The sequence below is a fragment of the Daphnia pulicaria genome, chromosome 1 (genome assembly GCF_021234035.1).
Source record: "Daphnia pulicaria isolate SC F1-1A chromosome 1, SC_F0-13Bv2, whole genome shotgun sequence".
NCBI classification, from domain to species: domain Eukaryota; kingdom Metazoa; phylum Arthropoda; class Branchiopoda; order Diplostraca; family Daphniidae; genus Daphnia; species Daphnia pulicaria.
Genome location: NC_060913.1, coordinates 36,105,994 through 36,119,658, shown reverse-complemented (window position 1 = coordinate 36,119,658; position 13,665 = coordinate 36,105,994). Strand labels below are relative to the sequence as shown.

Sequence of the window (13,665 nt, the reverse complement as noted above, 5' to 3'; positions counted from 1 at the left end):
ATATAATGTATTCTTTAGGTATTAGTTGAAAAGGGTATTGCTGGGACTTTGATTAATGATACCATATATTGTAGAACGCATGTTTGTTTGATCTCGGTAGTTTTAACGACAAAAAAAAAGATAGAGGTTTGGCTATTTTGTTGAGGCTGTTGCATGACGCCCACTCACTGGCACGATCCCACTACTGCCGAACACGGGAACTTTTGGCTGCTAGGTTTCCCTCCTGACCCACTACGCTCCTCCTTAGCTAACCTGCACCTACTAGATTCCTCTAGCAGATCCATGCTGATGTCAAGCTTAGTGCGGGCACCTGATCAACATGCGGTATCACGAAACAGGGCTCCTAAACTCAAGCCATCCACTCTACCAAGCCTCCCCGAAGCAGGATTATAGGTGCACGCCAAACACCCAGCTGATAAATGGGCTCTCAATCGATAATACATTACTGTAATAAATTGATTTGATGAGCACGCGGATTCTTTATTGTGTCCAAAATTGGTCTCGTCACTTGTTCTATAACTATTAAAGAGCTTCTCGGTGTTTCAATAAATGAACAAAATGCAAGACCTGACAATGTATGTACTGTGTGCGTCAAGTATTGCAAATCTCAATTTAATATTCCGAAATATCGATCTATGCACTGTAATTTACGCCAAAGCTCATTGATCGTACAAACCTTATTTAGAGTTCTGCAAAATAACATTGCATTTAAGATCATACTTCACAGGATCATTTCTGTAGTATATCTTGACTTGTTTCCCACCAGAAACTTGTCTCCTTTCAACCCACGATGACGAGTTAAGACGCTGGTTTCTGAGCGTGAAACAGGCTGTGAGTGTAGCTGTCTCGACAGCATCAAACACAGTCATTGAGGACCGTTTCCGTTAAATCCATGTGAAATAGCGGAAGGAAACTAGCGTGTTCAGAGTGGTTGAGATGATAAAACAAATTTAAATTCTTGAAAATCTAAAGAGATAAATCTTAATAATAATTCCAGGTATTCGTGTCCTTAAATCATCTGCTTGTATGGCAAAATAAATTGTGAAAGTGAGGTTGGTCAATTTGAGGATGTGTCATGACTTTATGATCGTATTGCATTCTTTTAGTTATTGTTATTTAATCATGATTAATTATCGTTCAGAGCTTTTGTCGTCAGGTGGCGTGGCAAAGCCATATTCTGAAAAAAAAGGACCTAGTGTGATAACGAGAGTAAAATTTGCAACGCCTTCAGCGTAAATTGTATCTCCCTTAATACAGTATGAGCATAATAAAACAAATGAAAATGAACTTTATAAGCATCAAGTGGTCGCGTCTGGAAAAATGAACAACTCAATATTTTATAGCATTTCTTGAATGTTTTGAGTGATATGAGTATTCTTCGTACACCACCGGAAATGTGTTGAACCTCAGTGGTTATTTTGGGCAGTAATCCTTGTAACATTATCGCTTCTCGGCCTTTTGGCTAAGATCAAAGTGTAGTATCTGTTCTTATCAGCTTAATATCTGATACGGGTTCAAATGGACCCCAGAATATTAAACTGATTTTTGGCATACGGTGGGAATACAGTGCTTGCACTGCTCCCGCCACGGGTTGACCCGGTATTGCAGTACCTCCGGGATCGGCTCACCCTCTATGAGGGAGAACATATTGAATAAAACAGAAATTGTCTTAGCACCGTATAATAAAAGACCATGTATAATTGCAAAACTGTCATGTAGACATGTTTGTAATTTTTTCTAATTGTATTTTTTTCGTAATATCAAGAAAAGCATAAAAAAATACGTACTTGATTGTGTTAACTAATTAGTACTGTTCATCTTTCGATGTGATGTTTTTTTTTAAAATATGAAGATGCGTGTATTTTCATATGAAAAGTCGATTTTCTTATTTTCTTATTTGCCAATTGGACGACCAAATGAAAAAAAACAAGCAATTTGTTTCTTGAAAAGTATTTGCAAAGATCAAGACCATGAAATAAATACTGAGCTTTATTTACTATATTTTGCTCGAGTTCGTAATTCAAGTCGATGAAAGAAAGTGGGTGGTATTCTCTAAACGTCAGTCAAATACTTGAACACTCTTTGTCAATATTGTTCTGCTGTATACAAAGTATTAAACAAAGTGAAAAAGCATCCACAATCATACTTACCTGGCTCAGAGGCAACCATGATCACCAAGGTGGTTCCTCCAGGGCGAGGCCTTTCCATTGCACTAAGGATGGGCTGACCCTTGCGATTAATCCAAATGTGATTAACTCGGGAGTACAATTTTTGGTAGTGGGGGACTGCGTTCGCGCCGTTCCCTGAACACACTATAAATGTAAGAAAAATTCTTGTCATCTGCCGGAAGTTGAACTAAATCTGGTCCCGTTAGTAAACGGTAGGGTTGACCGCTTGGGAATACGCGAAGCATCAGATTTTCTTTCTGGGAAGAAACAACAAAGTAATGAAATTCATGTTTAGCTACTTTAATATAAATCATCATGGCCAATGGATTGGCCGTGATCGTCTAGTGGTTAGGACCCTACGTTGTGGTACCTACTAGATATGAATCCGTAGTAACCCAGGTTCGAATCCTGGTCACGGCACTGAAAACTGATTTTTCACGTCAACACGCAGATTAACTATAAATTTTGTTTGGTTGGAAAGTAATGCTCGCTCACTTCAATAGTTCATAATGTGAAAAACAATTTGGAATGAAAACCTGAAATTCCCCCTCCCTTTTTTTGTGTGTGCAGGAAGTTGTTGAAATGTATGGAAGAAAAATACACATTTACAGAATTTCAAGTATTTGACCCGATATTAAGACAAAAATTATTTCATGTATGTAATGAACTGTCCCCTGTTGGTATTAGTCCAATGGGAGATGGAAATTAAAATTTGCCTAGGGTAATCTAAATGAATATTTCTGAACGAAATTGTTGGTCCAACACGTCCAAGCAGAACGAATTCAGCAAATGCTTAAGTAGACTTGCTTTTCTGATTATAATTTAGCTTTGCGCAGTGGCAATATCATAACCAATGAGGGTCTCCCGAGGTGTGATTATTGCTAGTTGAAAACTTTAACCAATACCCCGCCACGATGAAGTGAAATAATCTTTGTCGTCGGCAATTTTTGATAGCTCCATCAGGAGCATTTCAGCGTACAAGAAAAAAAAAATTACAGTCAGTTAGAAAAATTGGAGTGTTGCATAGTGTGTTTATAACATTAAACGGTGAAAGTGAAATCGTATAAGTGATTTTTGTTTCCATTTAGTTGGTATTGCACGTCAGACAAGGCTGATTAATTCGTTCGCTGAAGGCCATTAATATCAGTCAGTTGGAACATTGTGAACACGGGGAAAATATTTGAAAAGGTGATTCCAAATGACAAGGTGAAAAGATTCCACCATGTTTAAAGGGGAAGTTCAATAAATTGTTAACCGCTGTAGGGTGAATGTCGGGGTAAACATCTGATCCCACCACCTACGTGTTGGGCTTGTACCATAAAGATCGTTCATTTTTTTCAAAAATAACACTGCGCACAACTGTTTCGTTCAAAAACATGTTAACGAGCTTTATACATGATATTTACTTTAAAATAACTGTACCCATTGATAAAGAATTGCACAAGGATTTTGATATGTAAACGCATGTTTCGAAAAAAAACCTTACAAGCGCACTTCAAAATTTTGAAATGAATATAAATACAAGGCATACCACTGTTATTTACTCTGGTTTCTAATCAATACCCGGATAAATCTTTCGCCTTTTACTAAAGATTTCCGTGGTTAGGAGCATTGATGAGTCTATATGACTTATTTTTTTAACGCCCGGTCTTCTGATTGGGCACTTTGAATAAATGAAAAATTAAAAACGTCTGTATGCGGAAACAAAGATATTCTACTACTACATACTGACAACATTTGTAAAATGACAAACTGATAGTTTTTCGGTGGTTTTGGTAAGATTAGTGTGTATTTCAAAAAGATAAATCTCAAGCACAAGTAATAGATTAGAGGCGAATATGGTCGGGTAATTGCGTCTAGTTTAATGTCAACGGCCATACCACATAGAACTCACCCGGTCTCGTCAGCTCCCGGAAGTTAAGCTATGTCGGGTCCCGTTAGTACTTGGATGGGTGACCGCTTGGGAATACGGGATGCTGTTGGCATGGAATTATTTTATTTTTGTGAATCCAATTGAATTGAAGTGCTTCCCAAGATGGGTGATACTACATGGACTACAATGTATTATTTTGGCATTAGTTGAAAATGGAAGGAACGTATTTTTTACTGGATATTGCCTACTAGACGTCCTCCAACCTCTTTGTTGCTGAAAGATATTTGAAACGCCGTGCGCGAAGCGCACGGCACAGCCGAGAGGCTACTAGACGTCCTCCAACCTCTTTGTTGCTGAAAGATATTTGAAACGCCGTGCGCGAAGCGCACGGCACAGCCGAGAGGCTTGTACGTTGGTGGTTTCTTCGGGCAGCTCTATCTAATCTCTCTGGCTCTGAGATCCTTATGCAACGCAAGCTAAGTAAAGCGCGAAGCGCACGGCACAGCCGAGAGGCTTGTACGTTGGTGGTTTCTTCGGGCAGCTCTATCTAATCTCTCTGACTCTGAGATCCTTATGCAACGCAAGCTAAGTAAGGGAAGCAATCGTTAGCCTTATGACACTTGGATTGTTGGCTCATTGATCGGACATCCCCGGAACGAGAAAATTAAAAATGACAGTTAGCCAAAAATAGTGGCGTTTGGAAATATTATCAAATTTTATATTCGGTTGTCCATTGACAAATGTACTTATATGTCCTCGTTTGTTTGGCTAAGGTTGGTGTGTATTTCGAACAGAAAGTAAGCAAGCATTAGAACTAGATTTAGAGGCGAATATGGTCGGGTAATGGCGACTGAATTGATGTCAACGGCCATACCACATAGAACTCACCCGGTCTCGTCAGCTCCCGGAAGTTAAGCTATGTCGGGTCCCGTTAGTACTTGGATGGGTGACCGCTTGGGAATACGGGATGCTGTTGGCATGGTGTAATTTTATTTTTGCTCCCCAAGTTAGATGAGACATGGAATATAATGTATTCTTTAGGTATTAGTTGAAAAGGGTATTGCTGGGACTTTGATTAATGATACCATATATTGTAGAACGCATGTTTGTTTGATCTCGGTAGTTTTAACGACAAAAAAAAAGATAGAGGTTTGGCTATTTTGTTGAGGCTGTTGCATGACGCCCACTCACTGGCACGATCCCACTACTGCCGAACACGGGAACTTTTGGCTGCTAGGTTTCCCTCCTGACCCACTACGCTCCTCCTTAGCTAACCTGCACCTACTAGATTCCTCTAGCAGATCCATGCTGATGTCAAGCTTAGTGCGGGCACCTGATCAACATGCGGTATCACGAAACAGGGCTCCTAAACTCAAGCCATCCACTCTACCAAGCCTCCCCGAAGCAGGATTATAGGTGCACGCCAAACACCCAGCTGATAAATGGGCTCTCAATCGATAATACATTACTGTAATAAATTGATTTGATGAGCACGCGGATTCTTTATTGTGTCCAAAATTGGTCTCGTCACTTGTTCTATAACTATTAAAGAGCTTCTCGGTGTTTCAATAAATGAACAAAATGCAAGACCTGACAATGTATGTACTGTGTGCGTCAAGTATTGCAAATCTCAATTTAATATTCCGAAATATCGATCTATGCACTGTAATTTACGCCAAAGCTCATTGATCGTACAAACCTTATTTAGAGTTCTGCAAAATAACATTGCATTTAAGATCATACTTCACAGGATCATTTCTGTAGTATATCTTGACTTGTTTCCCACCAGAAACTTGTCTCCTTTCAACCCACGATGACGAGTTAAGACGCTGGTTTCTGAGCGTGAAACAGGCTGTGAGTGTAGCTGTCTCGACAGCATCAAACACAGTCATTGAGGACCGTTTCCGTTAAATCCATGTGAAATAGCGGAAGGAAACTAGCGTGTTCAGAGTGGTTGAGATGATAAAACAAATTTAAATTCTTGAAAATCTAAAGAGATAAATCTTAATAATAATTCCAGGTATTCGTGTCCTTAAATCATCTGCTTGTATGGCAAAATAAATTGTGAAAGTGAGGTTGGTCAATTTGAGGATGTGTCATGACTTTATGATCGTATTGCATTCTTTTAGTTATTGTTATTTAATCATGATTAATTATCGTTCAGAGCTTTTGTCGTCAGGTGGCGTGGCAAAGCCATATTCTGAAAAAAAAGGACCTAGTGTGATAACGAGAGTAAAATTTGCAACGCCTTCAGCGTAAATTGTATCTCCCTTAATACAGTATGAGCATAATAAAACAAATGAAAATGAACTTTATAAGCATCAAGTGGTCGCGTCTGGAAAAATGAACAACTCAATATTTTATAGCATTTCTTGAATGTTTTGAGTGATATGAGTATTCTTCGTACACCACCGGAAATGTGTTGAACCTCAGTGGTTATTTTGGGCAGTAATCCTTGTAACATTATCGCTTCTCGGCCTTTTGGCTAAGATCAAAGTGTAGTATCTGTTCTTATCAGCTTAATATCTGATACGGGTTCAAATGGACCCCAGAATATTAAACTGATTTTTGGCATACGGTGGGAATACAGTGCTTGCACTGCTCCCGCCACGGGTTGACCCGGTATTGCAGTACCTCCGGGATCGGCTCACCCTCTATGAGGGAGAACATATTGAATAAAACAGAAATTGTCTTAGCACCGTATAATAAAAGACCATGTATAATTGCAAAACTGTCATGTAGACATGTTTGTAATTTTTTCTAATTGTATTTTTTTCGTAATATCAAGAAAAGCATAAAAAAATACGTACTTGATTGTGTTAACTAATTAGTACTGTTCATCTTTCGATGTGATGTTTTTTTTTAAAATATGAAGATGCGTGTATTTTCATATGAAAAGTCGATTTTCTTATTTTCTTATTTGCCAATTGGACGACCAAATGAAAAAAAACAAGCAATTTGTTTCTTGAAAAGTATTTGCAAAGATCAAGACCATGAAATAAATACTGAGCTTTATTTACTATATTTTGCTCGAGTTCGTAATTCAAGTCGATGAAAGAAAGTGGGTGGTATTCTCTAAACGTCAGTCAAATACTTGAACACTCTTTGTCAATATTGTTCTGCTGTATACAAAGTATTAAACAAAGTGAAAAAGCATCCACAATCATACTTACCTGGCTCAGAGGCAACCATGATCACCAAGGTGGTTCCTCCAGGGCGAGGCCTTTCCATTGCACTAAGGATGGGCTGACCCTTGCGATTAATCCAAATGTGATTAACTCGGGAGTACAATTTTTGGTAGTGGGGGACTGCGTTCGCGCCGTTCCCTGAACACACTATAAATGTAAGAAAAATTCTTGTCATCTGCCGGAAGTTGAACTAAATCTGGTCCCGTTAGTAAACGGTAGGGTTGACCGCTTGGGAATACGCGAAGCATCAGATTTTCTTTCTGGGAAGAAACAACAAAGTAATGAAATTCATGTTTAGCTACTTTAATATAAATCATCATGGCCAATGGATTGGCCGTGATCGTCTAGTGGTTAGGACCCTACGTTGTGGTACCTACTAGATATGAATCCGTAGTAACCCAGGTTCGAATCCTGGTCACGGCACTGAAAACTGATTTTTCACGTCAACACGCAGATTAACTATAAATTTTGTTTGGTTGGAAAGTAATGCTCGCTCACTTCAATAGTTCATAATGTGAAAAACAATTTGGAATGAAAACCTGAAATTCCCCCTCCCTTTTTTTGTGTGTGCAGGAAGTTGTTGAAATGTATGGAAGAAAAATACACATTTACAGAATTTCAAGTATTTGACCCGATATTAAGACAAAAATTATTTCATGTATGTAATGAACTGTCCCCTGTTGGTATTAGTCCAATGGGAGATGGAAATTAAAATTTGCCTAGGGTAATCTAAATGAATATTTCTGAACGAAATTGTTGGTCCAACACGTCCAAGCAGAACGAATTCAGCAAATGCTTAAGTAGACTTGCTTTTCTGATTATAATTTAGCTTTGCGCAGTGGCAATATCATAACCAATGAGGGTCTCCCGAGGTGTGATTATTGCTAGTTGAAAACTTTAACCAATACCCCGCCACGATGAAGTGAAATAATCTTTGTCGTCGGCAATTTTTGATAGCTCCATCAGGAGCATTTCAGCGTACAAGAAAAAAAAAATTACAGTCAGTTAGAAAAATTGGAGTGTTGCATAGTGTGTTTATAACATTAAACGGTGAAAGTGAAATCGTATAAGTGATTTTTGTTTCCATTTAGTTGGTATTGCACGTCAGACAAGGCTGATTAATTCGTTCGCTGAAGGCCATTAATATCAGTCAGTTGGAACATTGTGAACACGGGGAAAATATTTGAAAAGGTGATTCCAAATGACAAGGTGAAAAGATTCCACCATGTTTAAAGGGGAAGTTCAATAAATTGTTAACCGCTGTAGGGTGAATGTCGGGGTAAACATCTGATCCCACCACCTACGTGTTGGGCTTGTACCATAAAGATCGTTCATTTTTTTCAAAAATAACACTGCGCACAACTGTTTCGTTCAAAAACATGTTAACGAGCTTTATACATGATATTTACTTTAAAATAACTGTACCCATTGATAAAGAATTGCACAAGGATTTTGATATGTAAACGCATGTTTCGAAAAAAAACCTTACAAGCGCACTTCAAAATTTTGAAATGAATATAAATACAAGGCATACCACTGTTATTTACTCTGGTTTCTAATCAATACCCGGATAAATCTTTCGCCTTTTACTAAAGATTTCCGTGGTTAGGAGCATTGATGAGTCTATATGACTTATTTTTTTAACGCCCGGTCTTCTGATTGGGCACTTTGAATAAATGAAAAATTAAAAACGTCTGTATGCGGAAACAAAGATATTCTACTACTACATACTGACAACATTTGTAAAATGACAAACTGATAGTTTTTCGGTGGTTTTGGTAAGATTAGTGTGTATTTCAAAAAGATAAATCTCAAGCACAAGTAATAGATTAGAGGCGAATATGGTCGGGTAATTGCGTCTAGTTTAATGTCAACGGCCATACCACATAGAACTCACCCGGTCTCGTCAGCTCCCGGAAGTTAAGCTATGTCGGGTCCCGTTAGTACTTGGATGGGTGACCGCTTGGGAATACGGGATGCTGTTGGCATGGAATTATTTTATTTTTGTGAATCCAATTGAATTGAAGTGCTTCCCAAGATGGGTGATACTACATGGACTACAATGTATTATTTTGGCATTAGTTGAAAATGGAAGGAACGTATTTTTTACTGGATATTGCCTACTAGACGTCCTCCAACCTCTTTGTTGCTGAAAGATATTTGAAACGCCGTGCGCGAAGCGCACGGCACAGCCGAGAGGCTACTAGACGTCCTCCAACCTCTTTGTTGCTGAAAGATATTTGAAACGCCGTGCGCGAAGCGCACGGCACAGCCGAGAGGCTTGTACGTTGGTGGTTTCTTCGGGCAGCTCTATCTAATCTCTCTGGCTCTGAGATCCTTATGCAACGCAAGCTAAGTAAAGCGCGAAGCGCACGGCACAGCCGAGAGGCTTGTACGTTGGTGGTTTCTTCGGGCAGCTCTATCTAATCTCTCTGACTCTGAGATCCTTATGCAACGCAAGCTAAGTAAGGGAAGCAATCGTTAGCCTTATGACACTTGGATTGTTGGCTCATTGATCGGACATCCCCGGAACGAGAAAATTAAAAATGACAGTTAGCCAAAAATAGTGGCGTTTGGAAATATTATCAAATTTTATATTCGGTTGTCCATTGACAAATGTACTTATATGTCCTCGTTTGTTTGGCTAAGGTTGGTGTGTATTTCGAACAGAAAGTAAGCAAGCATTAGAACTAGATTTAGAGGCGAATATGGTCGGGTAATGGCGACTGAATTGATGTCAACGGCCATACCACATAGAACTCACCCGGTCTCGTCAGCTCCCGGAAGTTAAGCTATGTCGGGTCCCGTTAGTACTTGGATGGGTGACCGCTTGGGAATACGGGATGCTGTTGGCATGGTGTAATTTTATTTTTGCTCCCCAAGTTAGATGAGACATGGAATATAATGTATTCTTTAGGTATTAGTTGAAAAGGGTATTGCTGGGACTTTGATTAATGATACCATATATTGTAGAACGCATGTTTGTTTGATCTCGGTAGTTTTAACGACAAAAAAAAAGATAGAGGTTTGGCTATTTTGTTGAGGCTGTTGCATGACGCCCACTCACTGGCACGATCCCACTACTGCCGAACACGGGAACTTTTGGCTGCTAGGTTTCCCTCCTGACCCACTACGCTCCTCCTTAGCTAACCTGCACCTACTAGATTCCTCTAGCAGATCCATGCTGATGTCAAGCTTAGTGCGGGCACCTGATCAACATGCGGTATCACGAAACAGGGCTCCTAAACTCAAGCCATCCACTCTACCAAGCCTCCCCGAAGCAGGATTATAGGTGCACGCCAAACACCCAGCTGATAAATGGGCTCTCAATCGATAATACATTACTGTAATAAATTGATTTGATGAGCACGCGGATTCTTTATTGTGTCCAAAATTGGTCTCGTCACTTGTTCTATAACTATTAAAGAGCTTCTCGGTGTTTCAATAAATGAACAAAATGCAAGACCTGACAATGTATGTACTGTGTGCGTCAAGTATTGCAAATCTCAATTTAATATTCCGAAATATCGATCTATGCACTGTAATTTACGCCAAAGCTCATTGATCGTACAAACCTTATTTAGAGTTCTGCAAAATAACATTGCATTTAAGATCATACTTCACAGGATCATTTCTGTAGTATATCTTGACTTGTTTCCCACCAGAAACTTGTCTCCTTTCAACCCACGATGACGAGTTAAGACGCTGGTTTCTGAGCGTGAAACAGGCTGTGAGTGTAGCTGTCTCGACAGCATCAAACACAGTCATTGAGGACCGTTTCCGTTAAATCCATGTGAAATAGCGGAAGGAAACTAGCGTGTTCAGAGTGGTTGAGATGATAAAACAAATTTAAATTCTTGAAAATCTAAAGAGATAAATCTTAATAATAATTCCAGGTATTCGTGTCCTTAAATCATCTGCTTGTATGGCAAAATAAATTGTGAAAGTGAGGTTGGTCAATTTGAGGATGTGTCATGACTTTATGATCGTATTGCATTCTTTTAGTTATTGTTATTTAATCATGATTAATTATCGTTCAGAGCTTTTGTCGTCAGGTGGCGTGGCAAAGCCATATTCTGAAAAAAAAGGACCTAGTGTGATAACGAGAGTAAAATTTGCAACGCCTTCAGCGTAAATTGTATCTCCCTTAATACAGTATGAGCATAATAAAACAAATGAAAATGAACTTTATAAGCATCAAGTGGTCGCGTCTGGAAAAATGAACAACTCAATATTTTATAGCATTTCTTGAATGTTTTGAGTGATATGAGTATTCTTCGTACACCACCGGAAATGTGTTGAACCTCAGTGGTTATTTTGGGCAGTAATCCTTGTAACATTATCGCTTCTCGGCCTTTTGGCTAAGATCAAAGTGTAGTATCTGTTCTTATCAGTTATTCCCCTACACTTTGTCTTTTAGCCTCTAGTGTCGGATCTTTGAAGCGATCACCTTCTTCTCTTATTTTTCCGTAACCGTACTGTGACTTCTTTTGCACCGAAATTTGATTGTCCCTACCGTTTGATGCTACACCCTGTTGATTTTGTTCCCTTTTGATCTATGCTGTGTGGAACGGAAGTGTCCACTCTTCACAAGTACGTGATTCCTGGGTCCAAATCTCCGCCGGATGTACCACAAAGATGACTTCCCACACCGGATTGCCACTTCTCCTCCTTGATGGTCTGTTGACCGTCCGTTTCAACTGGATGGCTCTACCTTGATGGCCTGCTGACACCTGTACACTGGATAAAGCACCATGAAGTAAAATTGGCCCCCCCTCTTGATCGATCCCTACTGTTTATCTCTACTTCCCACACCGGATTGCCACTTCTCCTCCTTGATGGTCTGTTGACCGTCCGTTTCAACTGGATGGCTCTACCTTGATGGCCTGCTGACACCTGTACACTGGATAAAGCACCATGAAGTAAAATTGGCCCCCCCTCTTGATCGATCTCTACTTCCCACACCGGATTGCCACTTCTCCTCCTTGATGGTCTGTTGACCGTCCGTTTCAACTGGATGGCTCTACCTTGATGGCCTGCTGACACCTGTACACTGGATAAAGCACCATGAAGTAAAATTGGCCCCCCCTCTTGATCGATCCCTACTGTTTATCTCTACCTTTTGTTGCTATGCCCTGTTGTTTTTGTTTTCTTTGATCTCTGCTGTGTGGAACGGAAGTGTCCACTCTTCACACGTACGAGATTCCTGGTTCCAAATCTCCGCCGGATGTACCACAACGTTGACTTCCCACACCGATCTATCTCTACCTTTTGTTGCTATGCCCTGGTGTTTTTTGTTCCCTTTGATCTATGCTGTGTGGAACGGAAGTGTCCACTCTTCACAAGTACGTGATTCCTGGGTCCACATCTCCGCCGGCTGTACCACAACGTTGACTTCCCACACCGATCTACTACTTCTTCAGCTTCTCACTCTTAAAAATGATGAGTAAAACTCCTCTCGCAACTCTCTCTCTGTGTAGACATACTCTCCTGCATTTTCAGCCGATTTTGCATCTCTTCTCCCAAATGCCCCGTCATTTGATGAAAATTTCCCCTCTGGCGTAGCCACCTATGTACTGAGATAAAAATTCATTGTCAATAAACAATTTAATCTGTTCTTATCAGCTTAATATCTGATACGGGTTCAAATGGACCCCAGAATATTAAACTGATTTTTGGCATACGGTGGGAATACAGTGCTTGCACTGCTCCCGCCACGGGTTGACCCGGTATTGCAGTACCTCCGGGATCGGCTCACCCTCTATGAGGGAGAACATATTGAATAAAACAGAAATTGTCTTAGCACCGTATAATAAAAGACCATGTATAATTGCAAAACTGTCATGTAGACATGTTTGTGAAGGTCCGAGACGAACAACTGAGCATCGTCTGTGCGGGCTTAGCCGGTATACATTTCAACAGGTTTGCGATAGATGTCTCATGCAAAGTAGTTTTAACAACCTCGCTAGATGGTAGCCATAGTCGTAAGCCAATACATGCGTTCCCACACTTTAGTGTTTCCCATTCTGAAGTTCTGCTGTATTTACATTACACGATCACCAAAAAGCAGAAATTTACTCCGGATTCTTCTCTCTTGAATTTGATTCCTGGAATATTCCCCGAACGAGCAAACGACGAAGATCTCGTAGGTACCGTTTGTAATTATTTGCAAAGATTATAGTCCATAAACGGTGTGATAAAATTATAGAATTTTTGGTGATCGTCCGTCCTGTATACAAAGTATTAAACAAAGTGAAAAAGCATCCACAATCATACTTACCTGGCTCAGAGGCAACCATGATCACCAAGGTGGTTCCTCCAGGGCGAGGCCTTTCCATTGCACTAAGGATGGGCTGACCCTTGCGATTAATCCAAATGTGATTAACTCGGGAGTACAATTTTTGGTAGTGGGGGACTGCGTTCGCGCCGTTCCCTG

General features: G+C 40.0%; 2 long non-coding RNA genes, 18 other non-coding genes and 2 pseudogenes across 20 annotated transcripts in view; 20 read left to right on the top strand and 2 right to left on the bottom strand.

Moving 5' to 3' along the window:
- LOC124312173 overlaps positions 1–11,957 on the bottom strand; it is a 74,511-nt gene extending 62,554 nt beyond the window's left edge. Inside the window, exon 1 of the long non-coding RNA XR_006910318.1 lies at positions 11,873–11,957. This is a non-coding gene — a long non-coding RNA (uncharacterized LOC124312173). The remainder of the gene's footprint in view (positions 1–11,872) is intronic.
- LOC124322406 lies at positions 711–932 on the top strand. Its single transcript, XR_006914693.1, has one exon. It is a non-coding gene; the product is annotated as a small nucleolar RNA U3 (small nucleolar RNA).
- On the top strand, positions 1,443–1,633 carry LOC124322171. The gene has a single exon (XR_006914520.1). It is a non-coding gene; the product is annotated as a U2 spliceosomal RNA (small nuclear RNA).
- Positions 2,143–2,306, top strand: LOC124321977. Its single transcript, XR_006914337.1, has one exon. It is a non-coding gene; the product is annotated as a U1 spliceosomal RNA (small nuclear RNA).
- On the top strand, positions 2,499–2,588 carry Trnah-gug. The gene is given in 2 exon segments: positions 2,499–2,535; positions 2,554–2,588. It is a non-coding gene; the product is annotated as a tRNA-His (tRNA).
- Positions 2,993–3,134, top strand: LOC124322612. The gene has a single exon (XR_006914885.1). It is a non-coding gene; the product is annotated as a U4 spliceosomal RNA (small nuclear RNA).
- LOC124322808 lies at positions 3,709–3,831 on the top strand. The gene has a single exon (XR_006915067.1). It is a non-coding gene; the product is annotated as a U5 spliceosomal RNA (small nuclear RNA).
- On the top strand, positions 4,035–4,153 carry LOC124323308. Its single transcript, XR_006915410.1, has one exon. It is a non-coding gene; the product is annotated as a 5S ribosomal RNA (ribosomal RNA).
- On the top strand, positions 4,902–5,020 carry LOC124323296. The gene has a single exon (XR_006915409.1). It is a non-coding gene; the product is annotated as a 5S ribosomal RNA (ribosomal RNA).
- LOC124322405 lies at positions 5,775–5,996 on the top strand. The gene has a single exon (XR_006914692.1). It is a non-coding gene; the product is annotated as a small nucleolar RNA U3 (small nucleolar RNA).
- LOC124322169 lies at positions 6,507–6,697 on the top strand. Its single transcript, XR_006914518.1, has one exon. It is a non-coding gene; the product is annotated as a U2 spliceosomal RNA (small nuclear RNA).
- Positions 7,207–7,370, top strand: LOC124321976. The gene has a single exon (XR_006914336.1). It is a non-coding gene; the product is annotated as a U1 spliceosomal RNA (small nuclear RNA).
- Positions 7,563–7,652, top strand: Trnah-gug. The gene is given in 2 exon segments: positions 7,563–7,599; positions 7,618–7,652. It is a non-coding gene; the product is annotated as a tRNA-His (tRNA).
- LOC124322611 lies at positions 8,057–8,198 on the top strand. The gene has a single exon (XR_006914884.1). It is a non-coding gene; the product is annotated as a U4 spliceosomal RNA (small nuclear RNA).
- LOC124322806 lies at positions 8,773–8,895 on the top strand. Its single transcript, XR_006915066.1, has one exon. It is a non-coding gene; the product is annotated as a U5 spliceosomal RNA (small nuclear RNA).
- Positions 9,099–9,217, top strand: LOC124323285. Its single transcript, XR_006915408.1, has one exon. It is a non-coding gene; the product is annotated as a 5S ribosomal RNA (ribosomal RNA).
- Positions 9,966–10,084, top strand: LOC124323273. The gene has a single exon (XR_006915407.1). It is a non-coding gene; the product is annotated as a 5S ribosomal RNA (ribosomal RNA).
- On the top strand, positions 10,839–11,060 carry LOC124322404. The gene has a single exon (XR_006914691.1). It is a non-coding gene; the product is annotated as a small nucleolar RNA U3 (small nucleolar RNA).
- Positions 11,571–11,708, top strand: LOC124322354 (annotated as a pseudogene).
- A 220-nt stretch (positions 11,958–12,177) lies between the features above and the next one.
- The window catches only part of LOC124312123, a 41,609-nt gene continuing 40,121 nt past the window's right edge, over positions 12,178–13,665 (bottom strand). Inside the window, exon 2 of the long non-coding RNA XR_006910305.1 lies at positions 12,178–12,348. This is a non-coding gene — a long non-coding RNA (uncharacterized LOC124312123). The remainder of the gene's footprint in view (positions 12,349–13,665) is intronic.
- LOC124322322 lies at positions 12,817–12,992 on the top strand (annotated as a pseudogene).
- On the top strand, positions 13,502–13,665 carry LOC124321975. The gene has a single exon (XR_006914335.1). It is a non-coding gene; the product is annotated as a U1 spliceosomal RNA (small nuclear RNA).